The following is a 12,420-nucleotide window of genomic DNA, read 5'->3' as shown; positions in this document are numbered from 1 at the left end:
CTCTGCAAATGGACCTCATGGGGTGGGGAAATCCTAAATGGGATTGATGACAATGGCCCTGGGAAGGCCCAGTATTCACTCATCCCTTTGGCATCCCCATCTACCTTAACCCCCATTCAAGTCCCTCTGATACTCTGCACCACTGTTTGTAAATGGTTTTGTAGAGGACATCCTTTATAAGACTGGTACGAGGAAAAAGGAGGCTCACCCAAACCTAATGCAAAATATCTCTGTGACGAGGAAGATGAAGCAAGGAGGCGAAAGCCTACTGCATAACCAAAACACGTGGTGCAGTTGCCCAAAGGCAAGCCTGATGCTAAAAGGGGAAGACAGACTCATTCCTGAGTCGTTGTCGAGAAGCCAGCCCTGGAGTAACAGGGAGATGGGTGCTGGTCCCATACCGAGGAACCCAATAGCTGGCGACGGGATGCAGACAAATACAGGTACCCGAGAGGTCCTAACAAGGAGGACCGGACTGGTGACAGAGACATCAGAAGCCAGACCAGGGGAAACTGGCCAGGAACAAAGACACCGGCAGCTAAAGCAACGAGAGAGAGATGCTGGAGCTGTGGAGCCACGAGAAGGAGAACGCTGAGCGTGGCATAACACCTCCTGAAGAGACTGGAGACAGCCCCCAGAGTTCCCAAAGTTAGGGAACGGCTGGACTGGTCAGGGAGGCTTGAGGGAGCTGTGAAACCTCATGAGAACATCCTAAAGAGTTCAATGGGGTGAAAGGGATCCTCTACAATTTAATACAAACTTTGCAAATTTTATAATAGCACCTCTAAGATTACAAGGAGATGAAAAAGGAAGCATACAAATAGATACAAACATTATCCATCAAGTAAGAACATCCTGAAGAACACAAGGGGGTGGGAAGGAGAATATACAATATTATATGAACTGTGTGAAGCTGGTAAACTCGCCCCAAGGGGCACAGCGGAATGACAAAAGAGACATACAATTAGAGACAAACAATGAGAATGCACCTAGGTGGGATAGTACATGGCAGTGGATTATACCAGGTCTGTCCAAGTGGACATTAGGAAACAAAGGGACGAGGATCACACCAAGAAAAAAAAAAAGTGGTTCTGGGACTCAGATGAAAATGGGCACAGTCCACCAGTGGAATTTATAAGTGGTGAGGACCCACCTCAATACAAGAAGAATTATAACCAGTGGGCTAGAGCCAAAAAACATGAATATCTCTGCAACTGAAAGATGTGAGAAACAAGTCTGTCAGTCAAGTTTACAAGACATGGTGTACTTTTGGAAGAGTCTACGATGAGGTCTGTCAGGTTAGTGAACCAGACCTAATGAGAGACCTAATGGATTATTGTGTGCTATGGACTGGGGAAGAGGAATTCTCCAGAGGATTTTGAGGAACTTTGTTTTGCGGATAAGTGGAACAAGCAACCCAGGAAGCGTTTCCCCCCAGGAGAGTGGAGGACTGGGTTATCATTCATTTTGGCTGAACTTGTGAACAGTGAACATTGAACTATATACATTCTTCTTCATAGGAACTTCTTCTTTGGTGTCAGAATTCAGAACAGGAGAGACTCCTTCTGGAATTAGGGAGACACACACATTTTCTTTTTTTAGATTAAAAGTGTAATGGATGGAAATAGGTTTAGACACAGGATGGTGGACATTCTTTTGCTTGACAGAGATTCTGACCGGGTCCTAAGTGTTCTTATGTTGAGACAGGTCAAACCCTCATAGTCATTGGGGCAAGATAGGCTTTTCTTTCCTTTCTTTTGTGATAAATACAAGTATTTGAAAGCAAAACACTGCCCCTGTTTCAGACTCCTTCTTCCATGGGTGGACTGGGAACCAAAAGTGTCCCTGGAAATTATTTTCAAAGTGGCCCCCATTTTCCATAGAGCAAGAATAGCAAGTTAACCCAACTCACACTACCAGCACAGCTTGAATATAATGGTTCAAAAGAGTACACTTTAAAGCAAATGTTTCCATGGCAGGTATCCTACCTCCACATCCCAACATAAATAAGATACCTGATATGCCAATTTGTGCAGTAATGGCAAAGTGAGATCAAATAATTTGCCCGGGATCATACAAAATGATAGGGTGGAGCTACAATTTAAGCCCCTTCTGCACTTCAGACAGTTGACCACATATCTTCACAGCTCTGGCTGACAAATATGTCACTGATTCCCAATGTGTACACAACACATATAAAAAAAAGAATGCCTGGACCTCTCTCAGTCTTCGAAGGCCACCCTATCCGTATCCCTTACCCTCTGCAGTCCAGAATTGGAGTTCATGCATGTGGCCACGATTGGTGGCTGGCATCGTTTTGAGGTACTTACTGCCCTTCCTCTCATCCTCTCCGCCTAGTTGCTCCTAGGGCAACAAGAGGCTGAATGTTGTTTAGAAGTGCCTCAGGGGTCTCAGCTAGAGTCAGAGGCAACTTTTGGTGTTGGTGGACGAGGTGGTTCCTGGAAGTGGAATGGCATTTTAAATTATTCAGAGTTAGTGGTGGCTAGTTAATAATTTCATTGGAGGGGCATTATTATCTCCCCCAAATTAACATGAGAACCCAAGCATAGCAATGTATTGAAAATGTGCATTTTACTGCACTGTGTTTCCAAATGAATTGGGGTATATAACTTACATGTGAATAACACATGACCAAAATTGAATAGATGCCTGGTCACCAAGAGCACACAGAAGCATTTTGGAACATTTGATAGTGGAGATGAAAGTGTGAATTGATGATCTACATACCCACCAAAGTGGTCCATGGTAATGAAATATTAAAAGGAAATTCATGTTTAAGGAAATTCAGTAGCAGGGTAGCTATAAGTACCTTATTATAACCAGGTGGTGGCAGGAAACCAGAGAGCTGCACTTTTCATACAGGACAGGTGCACTGCAGTGTGCTGTCATCATCTTGGTTTGTCTTCGCAGCACTTTCCACAGAGTGTAGAACATTTAACTGTGTACACCTGTAGTTTATCTGGCCCAGCAGAGGGTTGGACCCTTGAATCCTGCCTTAAAAACTGCCAGCCTTTAGATGAGAGTTTCTCATTTCGTGCCATACCAAGTGTTTGCCTATGCTTATGGGGAATTCGGGAAATTTTGCTTGTCTCTTGAATTAAAGTTACCAATGATTTCTGGAGGGTTTGGTGACTTGCATGGCGCTAGTAAAAAGCAGCAGTGCAGCATAATGCAGCTAGTAGTGTATTTCAACAACCCACGTGTGCAGTTATTGCCCCAGATTCAAGGATAAAACCATCACCACAGATGTTGGGTAGTAAACTCACTGGCGATTTGCAGCCTTCACACCAGCTTTGGTGAGCAGGACACTTACACTATGTGGTAAAGCTGCTGCTCCCACTCAGCACTGTATATTGCAGGCTGTAAAATGTAGCTTGTTGCCAGAGAGTATCTGTTTTCTTCAAATTAGGAACAGTGACAGTGCTAAGGGGGCGGAGTGTGGACCCCCTGCCATCAAATTGCCTGCTAGGCAGTGGCTCTTGTGAATACAATTTATGACACATCCTCCCTTCTCCAAGCGGAAACTTGTAGTAAATCCACTGAAAAGAGCAATAGGAGAGATAGGAAGTAACAGGAATTACTAGGGGAAAGCTGAAAGAAGAAAACACACCATGCAAGCAAACCAAACTTGACTCAGGGATCGTGAGAAAACTTTTCTATTGCTTTGAGCTTTCCTCCTGGAGTACAGTATGGAGTCAGGAATGTTGTACCATTGGTTTCAGTAGGAAGACAGAGCTTTCTGCAAAGCTGCTGACTCTTATTAATATTACTAACAGTGGCAGAGCTAGGTTTTGGTGTTGGGGGGGGCCCAAGGGCTCCTTAGATGGCACTGGTTGGTACTATTTCACTACTTCACAAAACTGGCTACAAAGAGGGAACTCATACAACATGCACCTGCATCACTGTCTCCGGACACATCAGTCTAGTGCTTTTTCCCTTATCTCTCACCTTCACTTATTTTGCCTGCTGCATGCTCTGCAGTAAGATAGGTCAATAAATTACGCATTCACCTCAGGCATTTGCGTTCACCCTACAGAACACAGGTTTGATTCCAGGCAGGGCTCTCTCAGGTCATGTGTGATAAGGTCACATGCCTATAGTCATTGTTTGTCAAACGTGCAGATTGTTATTAAAAATGTGAAGAACAACGTGAATTTGTAGAAAACAAGCAACGTTTTCCTGTTCAATAACTTGATCTGAAAGGCCTCGGACATTTGGTCAGCTCTCATGTGTAGCATGCCTTTCACTCAAATGGCCGGCATAATAAGAAATAGAAGGTAACGTGCTAAACAGTGCCATAAGAATGTGAAAAGGCAAACCTTTCACAGAAACCAACAGAGTACACACTGAGATAACACGGTTTGTCGAATATCACAATATTGTCAGGTAGCAAAGCCACAAAACAGGTTCTACACAATTCCACCTCTCCCAGTCCCAATTGAAGCTTTATGCACTTCATTGGAGTGGCTAGCCAGTTCAATAAATGCTTGTTTACAGGAACCAAGCTCTAGACCTGCTCCTTTCTGATGCTATGTTCGTTTTTTATAGGCACTTTCTGGTGCAGCTAAGTTGCTTTGTGGCACAGTCGATGTAACTAGCACCGACGTTTACTTACACAAGTTATTAACCTCAGAAAGAGAGGAAAGGCTAAGTCCCCTTGCTGGCTTGTGGTACTTTAATCTGGCATGTGAACTCAGATCTCTGCAACAAGTTATTAAGACACTGAACCAGGACCCAAAATGAGCACTTGCAACTAGTCACTGTCTAGTGGTAAATGAAGAATAGAAAGTAAGAAATTATGTGTTGATGTATGTGGACAATTGAGGGGGCAAGTGACTTTGTATCCCTGGCTAGTAGCTTCCAATTTATAATTTTTACCCTTGCTCTCAACTACCTTGTAATCCATTGTGTCATTCAAATTTACAAACATGCATTTTAACTTTGGTTATTGTACGTGATCAATGTAGTCCCCCAAGAAAGGAGAAAATACTGCACAAGTTGTGATAAGGCAAGTTAACAAACTATATCTGTGGTTGTCTTTCTGCAAGATGCAGCTCACCACATTTTGGACTACGACTCACATGAGTACTCATCATTGACAATTCACTATATGGCAGGAGTTGTAGTCCTAAACATCTGGAGAGTGACAGTTGCAAAGCCATATACAGTGAAAATATTATAGGTTTAAATGATAAGATCGGACATTAGCTCCCAACAGTGGCCAGGGAGAAGGCTCATGGCCTCAGTGCACTATGTATCATGACGTGTGTAATTTATGTTTTGTAAAACAAGTGCAATACCTTCAACTCTCACTTCAGAAAAACCTTCCATCTCGAGCTCTCGCCCCTCCTCCTCCAACTCTCTCAGGGTCAGTCGCTTCTCCAAGCAACAAGTTGGTGGTAGATCTCTTTCTTCAACTGGGGCCTCCCTCTGTACCAGCTTCCCTACCTCTCTGAAACTTGAGGAGAACCATCTTCGGTTCCAGAAGCACCTCCTCTTTTCTTCTGCCTTCTCTCTTCCTCTCCCCTGCTGATCTCTGTCTGTTACTGCACTGGGTGACTGGCTACCCTCTGAATTCGGGCCCAGAGCCCTGCCCACCCAGCTGCATAGCCGCACTGCCTCCTGGCAACCCTTGCACTTGGATGTGTATCTGCAGCCCTACAGTCCCCTTACATGCACTTATTAGACACACGTTGTCTGCACTTAATTCTTGCACTTACCACCTGCTGGCCGCACTACTTGTTGTTGTTTTGATCACATGTTCAGCAATGTTTCCACTACTCCCCTGCCCCTTGCTCTTTCTCCCTTCCCTCTCCCCTGCACTTGGACGCTCTCAAAGTCACTGGGCCTTGTAAGATCGCTGTCTTGTCCTCCGTTCTATCCCTCCGATGCCACATTGCACCTTGAAAAACACTTGTGTATGGGCGCACTATAAATAAAATATCATATCATATCAATGAAGAATATCTTTCAAATAGCCAATTATCCCCAGGACGGCACCCCATTATAGGAGCCCCTTTTGTCCTCCCATAAAGACGTCACTGCCTACACTTCCCCTACCTTAGCGGCACTCAGTTATGCTCCCCAGTCTTCCCTGTGCCCCTCTCCAAGACTCAACTCTTTTAAGCATAATAACCCATTGGTGCCTGTACCCCTTTCTTTTTCACTGCTGTGCGCCTCATTCCTCTGAACTGAAATTCCCTCTGCCCCACTCTCTGATGCACCCGTCTTCTCCTTGGCACTTATTCTCCCCCTAAACTCTTTTGCTTCTGCAGTAATTTACTTCTTTCTCTCTCTTATTTACTGTATCCCTCTCTTTTCAAACCATTCCCCATGCATGCACCCTTCCTTGTTTAACTTTTTACCAATTTCTGTTGCATTCTGCACTGAAACCACTCTAGGAAAAGTGGTGAACATAAAACCCTACCGAATACTAGAGGCCTGAAAACAGATACTCCTCGAAGATGTGGAGAAAATATTTCTGGCTGATATAAAAATATATATTGATCACATTAAATTGTAAAAACAACAATTAATTTTCTTTTTACAGAAAAGTGCACCTAATAAAATTATGATATAGAAATCCTCTAAAACACAATAAGTAAAATGTATAATATAAAACAGACATTATATGGATAATTGGTACTGGTGAATACTACAGTAGTTTCTACCTCTGTTTCTTATTTTATGCGATTAACCGATAGGCTCTGTCGTAGCCATGTTCGATGCACACATTTTGCTATAAAATATACATTGTTTATCTTAATGGTGGACGGCATAATGTTATGTCTTCCATTGGGCAGGTAATACAAGCTTTTCTAAATAGCGATATCAAATACTGTAAAGTCCACTAGTCACAAAACAGCAAGAAATTATTGATGGACTCCGTGCTCAAAATGACAAAGCGGACAACTTTGCAATTATTGGTTTTCCAATTTTTCATACATTGTGTGGTCTTTTCAGTACCTGTTCTGAGTTCCAAAAACAATCTACGTGCCTAAACCGGTGAAATAAGATCCAGATCTCTCTCAAAGCTTTGCTCAGTTTTTAAGCACAAATAATTAAATGTATATCAGTCGAAGGCTGTTCCCTTGGGAGCAGGATTATGCTACAATAGAGCTTGAGGCCCTGGTAATAAAGTGAGTAGTGGGACACTTAAATATTACCTCACTGGAAGAAAATTCACTTTAGTTACGGATCACTCTCCCCTCACATGGTTAAGTTTATGCAAGGACACCAATCCCTGGCTCGTGTGCTGTTTTCATTTCCTTTCTCTATCTTTGTTTCGGCAAAACTGTTATAAAAGAGTAGCAACACAAGTTAAAATTAATGCCAGCAAGTTAAAACAGATTTTTTTTTAAAAAATGCATCACCATGAAATCACATAAAACAATCATCCACCCCTTTGAGATAATACAATCGATTAAACATTGTTTATCATTTTTTTTTAAAGCAGAAGATAAGAAGACAGAAACGGCCAACACAAGTGGTAAGAAGGGTAACCGTTAAGTACTACAAGGGCCAACTGAGTAGACAATACGTTGTGACGTATCCATAATGGCCTAGGCCACTGCTGCCTTATCACATGATAAAATGGGCAACAAATACAACCATGCACTTCATCTTCGGCTTCATCCAGACAGAGCCTGCAAGCAGTTTAAGTACTACCTTTGCTCCATTTTGCAGTCATATTCGCCAGTTGCCAAATACCCAGCTGAAACTTTGTATACCAGCTTTTGAATTTGGGGGTAATCTGAAAATCCAATTAAGCTTCAGCACCGCAATCCGTTTTTTAGCTGAATTTTTCCCTGCCAAACAGCTGTTGATCATCTTACTCCAAGCCTAGTCCATAAACGATTTCTTGACATAAGCTTTGTATCTGGGCCCGATCTTCTGGGTGTTTTTCCATTGGTCTGCATTCCCAATACTGGTTGACGGTTCCTAGTGATAGCCATTACATACAAAGCATTGAATGCAAAAGCATTGAAAAAAAAATGCATTGAAAAAATGCATTTGTTTTCATTGTTTTTAATGGGAGGGGAGGGCCCCCCATCCCCTGTTTTTTGTGAGCCCCCCCATCCCTTGTTTTTTATCCTTAAAACCCATTTTAATTAAAAAAAACCTTTACCTAAAAAAATGAATTTTTTGATGTATTTTATTTGGAGGATTTTGCATTCTATGCTATGTATTTCAGGGAATCAGTGGATACCATGGTTAACATATTGCTAACATGTAGAAACCATGGAAGTAGCCTTCCACCAGGTGTGTGAAGAACCTCCAGTAGACCTCCCGATATAACAAAAGGGCTTCAGTGTTCCAAATACAAAGGCAGTAAAGAACAGGCAGACGCGTAACGACATATTTAATTGTTATTATGCCAAACTCACACGCCACTTGAATAGATGGAGCACTTAATGGAAGGCCGAGAAGAGCTTTCAAAAATCTATTCTCTGTAGTCTGGATGGGGGTACCATCACCATTACACCCGGCTACATATGATACTGCAGATATTGTATTGGCCTGATAGATCTTGAGAGAAATTGAAAGTAACTCTCCATCCAGGCGATTCAGAAGGCTCAATATTGACCCACATTGGCATAGATGACTTAATGAGCTTTTTTCAGCCTAACTAAACAATTTGAGTTTATTAGAGAAGATCAGCCTCAAGTAGCTAAAAGACTCCACTGACTCCAACAACTGAGAGTTCAAATGGAACCTGATCCCCCTACAGGCCTTACACCCAACCTGATGACACTGCATTGTTTTTGTTTTAGAATAGTTAATCTGCAGACCTTTTGCGACACACAGATTGTCAAAAACATCCAATTGGTTCTGCAGTCCCTTTGGGATTTTCGACAGCAACACATCATTGTCTGCGAACAAAAGGAGGCTCCATTTATGGCTTCCTTATCTTCGAGATCCCAACGCTGCTGCTTCAAATGCAGAAACCATACTATTGATATATAATAAAATAGCAGGGGGGCAAATCACACCCCTGCCTGACCCCAATACCAACAGAAACTGAGTCTGTGGTCTCTCCATGCAACCCCCAACGGGTCTTTGCACTGTTTTCAAAATACTATGACTTAATGGTCTTAACCAAGGTTAATTGAATCCCTGCTTCCTCCAAGACAACTCATAAAAGATCCCTAGGCAAAGTATCAAAGGTGATGTGGAGATCTACAAACGCCAGGAACAAGCTTTGGGAAGTTAGGGTTACATATTTCCGACATATTAGGTCAAGCCTGATTGCCTGATTGGTGGTTGCGACCTCTGGCCTAAAACCCACCTGGCATGTGAAAGAATACCTAGGTTTTACACCCAATCCTGCAAACGATGGAGAATCACTCTCAAATACATTTTTGCCAAGGAATCTATCAAAGAAATAGGCATGTAATTGGAAGAATGACTGCCCCCTCCAAATAAATGGAGGAGTATTTGTGGAAAGAACACTATTAAAAAATGTTGTTAAGAAAAGGATCCAGACTCCTTGTTCCTCTTTGAAACGGTCTGCAGGTATAAAATCCGAACCTGGGGCCTTACAACGTTGTTGTTCATGAATGTCCCGTTTAAGTTCCAATGGAGAGATGGGGTCAGCTCTGTCAACAGTAGGCCACAAAGTATACTCCGTCACACCCCCCACTTTGCCCCCTCACCTCTGCACTCATTGTAGGCTGGAAACACTGAGAATATATTGACTGAAAGTAATCCAGCCATCCATCCGCAGAGATATTACTCAGCACGGTAGTGTGGTCAGGCTTAATGCTGTCTTTCACCAGGTGAAACAACTCTTTGGTATTATTTGACCACTGCATTGCCAAGAGCTGTCCAAATATTTGTATACATTGCCCTCTTCTTGGCTAATTAAAGCTTGTAATCATGCCTTAGACTAACTATCTTACCAGTTGCACAGGCCTCCCTACTTTTTAAGACCTTCACTAGAGCAACCTTTGTTGTCCAACAATCTCTATCGAATTAACAATTACTTTTTCCATTTAATCGAATTGGACTGCGCCTCGACTTAGATTAAGCCTGAATTGTAACTGGATGTAACCGTAGTCTTAAACTCAACAGCCCAGATGCCCAAGGATTAGGTGCACCATATAAATGTAATACATAAATAAATAAATCTAAAGAGAAAAGACAAGTGACTAACTAGGGCAAAGAAATGTATTCAGAAAACGGTTCTTGGCTAGACAAGGAAAGGTGACTAAACTCGAAGAATTCCCTGTAACATATAAAAGTGAAGGTGTTCTGGTTTCAGAAATAAGCAGGAATAAAATAAAGAATAGTTTTATTTGTAATTGGGAAAGAGGAACAGAGAAAATGCAGGAAACCAATGTTGGTGTTTCGTCTGAAGAAAAACAAGGGTAACATTGAAAAATGGCAAAGCGGATAAAACACACAAACAGACTTACTCTAATGTTATGTATGCACTAATATGAAGGATGACCAAGCTTCTCTAAACGCCACCATAAATAATGAAAAATCAAGATTTTGGGGTTGCCCTGACCACTCTTGCTCCTACAGCCTAATAAAACCTGCGAAGAAAAAGTGAAAGTGATCTGATCATTCTAAAGTGCGTCTGAACATCGCTAAGTACACTGAATCTCGCTGGGAGTTTCTATGACTTCGAATGGCCTACCAAAAAGAGTCCTTTCATTCCAAACCCAGTGGGTGGGTTTGGCCAACATTATTGCTTGCAGATGAATACTGATGACAGGTGTATCCCGTTTGAGACATGAGCAAGGTTGGATGGAGGTTCTGTCAGCCATGGTGGCAACATTACCAATCACCCCCTGAATCCCCCGATAGACCAGAGAGATCTGTGGGCCAGTGCAATGCACTGTTACTTAATAATGCATTCTTCCCCGTATTACTGGTCCCTTGCTACGGACAATCTTCTTGTAACACAGCATCCTTTGATCTCATTGAGTATCAAAGACCTGTGATGTCACTTTTTCTGATTTTCACTAAATGTACAAATTAGTGGGAGTGGGTGTCCATCCCTTACAGTAATACATACATGAATGTGAGTTACAAGAATATGATGATGGTGTTTTCCCCTTGAAAATGTATTAGGAACATCCCATTTGAACCTCAGCTTTGTATTTGGATTTAATGGATTTATAGAGTGCTTTCGCCAAAGCGCTTGACAATAGGTATATTACAATGTTACAATTTAACATGGAAAATGATAAAAGAGTGGGAGTTCAACAGAAGCTTAATAGGAAGAAAGAGACAGAAAAACTCTTTTTTTTGCTGAGTGTGAAGTATATGAAAAGAGCGTGAAGCACGGATGGGTAATGGTAACGCGTTCCAGTGTTTAGGGGCAAGGAGTGAAAAGGAGCAAAGGCACAATAGGTTTAGGGACTGACAGAACACATAGAGATTGGAAACCAAAAGGACAAGTAGGAGTATAAAAAGAAACAAGACAGCAAAGATACGAAGGGGCCACGCAGTGTTTGGCTTTATAGATAAAGCAAACAAAGTGAAAAGGAAGATAGCGTTCAAAAGAAAGAAGGCAAACAGAACAAGGCGAGGGAGTGACAGCGGAGCGCCCTGGCAAATGGAAGAGAAAGATGGATAGTTGAGTTACAAACAGAACGTAGAGGAGTAAGATGGGACATAGGAAGGCTGAGCAGAAGGACCGAGCAGTAGTTAAGCAGAGAAAAAGATGAGTGGCTAGATCAGAAGTTTGACAGCCCGGATTGAAAGGAAAGGGTGGGCACGGCAGAGATCATAAAGATGGAACTGGGCAGAATGGGCAGTATTAGAAATGTGAAGAGAGAAGGAAAGAGAGTGTCACAGATTACCCCACGTTTATGTGCAGAGGAAGAGAAAGGACAGGTGATAGGTGGGAAAAGAAGCCCTGGATACGGAGGAGAAGGAGAGGCGGATGAAGTGGGAAAGTAAAGGACCTCAGTTTTCAAAGGATTGAGGTGAAGAAAAGGAGTAGCCAACCAGAATTTGACGGCCATTAGGCTAGAGGAAACAGCATTATGAAGAGATGCCCACGAAGAGTGAATGAAGAGAAAGAAAATAACATTTGTGTAGCATCAGCATAGAAGTGCAAGATAGATTAATGGAGCTGATGAAGGTAGACAGAGGAATAGTGTGTAGAGAGAAAAGATGAGGACCAAGGTCAGAACATTTCAGTATGCCATAGAGAAGTGGAAATGATGGAAAAACTTGACCAACCCAGGAGACAGAATACGTATACCCCTTTGTATGATATTATGCCCTTACATCCTTAGTTTTTCCTTTAAACTGATATTTATTAGGCCTCCGTTTCCACAATTAGCTGAAGTCAATGACGGCTATTTGACGCATGGGTGGTTACAATGGAGAGCCATGCTCCGTCCCCTCCAGGGTTACCCGAGTAAGGATGTGGGTTTG

General features: G+C 42.4%; 1 long non-coding RNA gene across 1 annotated transcript in view; it reads right to left on the bottom strand.

Moving 5' to 3' along the window:
• LOC138581157 (uncharacterized) overlaps positions 1-12,420 on the bottom strand; it is a 276,403-nt gene that overhangs the window by 31,033 nt on the left and 232,950 nt on the right. The window contains exon 3 of the long non-coding RNA XR_011304456.1: positions 7,188-7,315. This is a non-coding gene — a long non-coding RNA (uncharacterized lncRNA). The remainder of the gene's footprint in view (positions 1-7,187; positions 7,316-12,420) is intronic.

The sequence above is a fragment of the Ambystoma mexicanum genome, chromosome 3p (assembly GCF_040938575.1).
Source record: "Ambystoma mexicanum isolate Mex_15411 chromosome 3p, UKY_AmexF1_1, whole genome shotgun sequence".
NCBI classification, from domain to species: domain Eukaryota; kingdom Metazoa; phylum Chordata; class Amphibia; order Caudata; family Ambystomatidae; genus Ambystoma; species Ambystoma mexicanum.
This window is presented reverse-complemented; position numbering and strand designations above follow the sequence as displayed.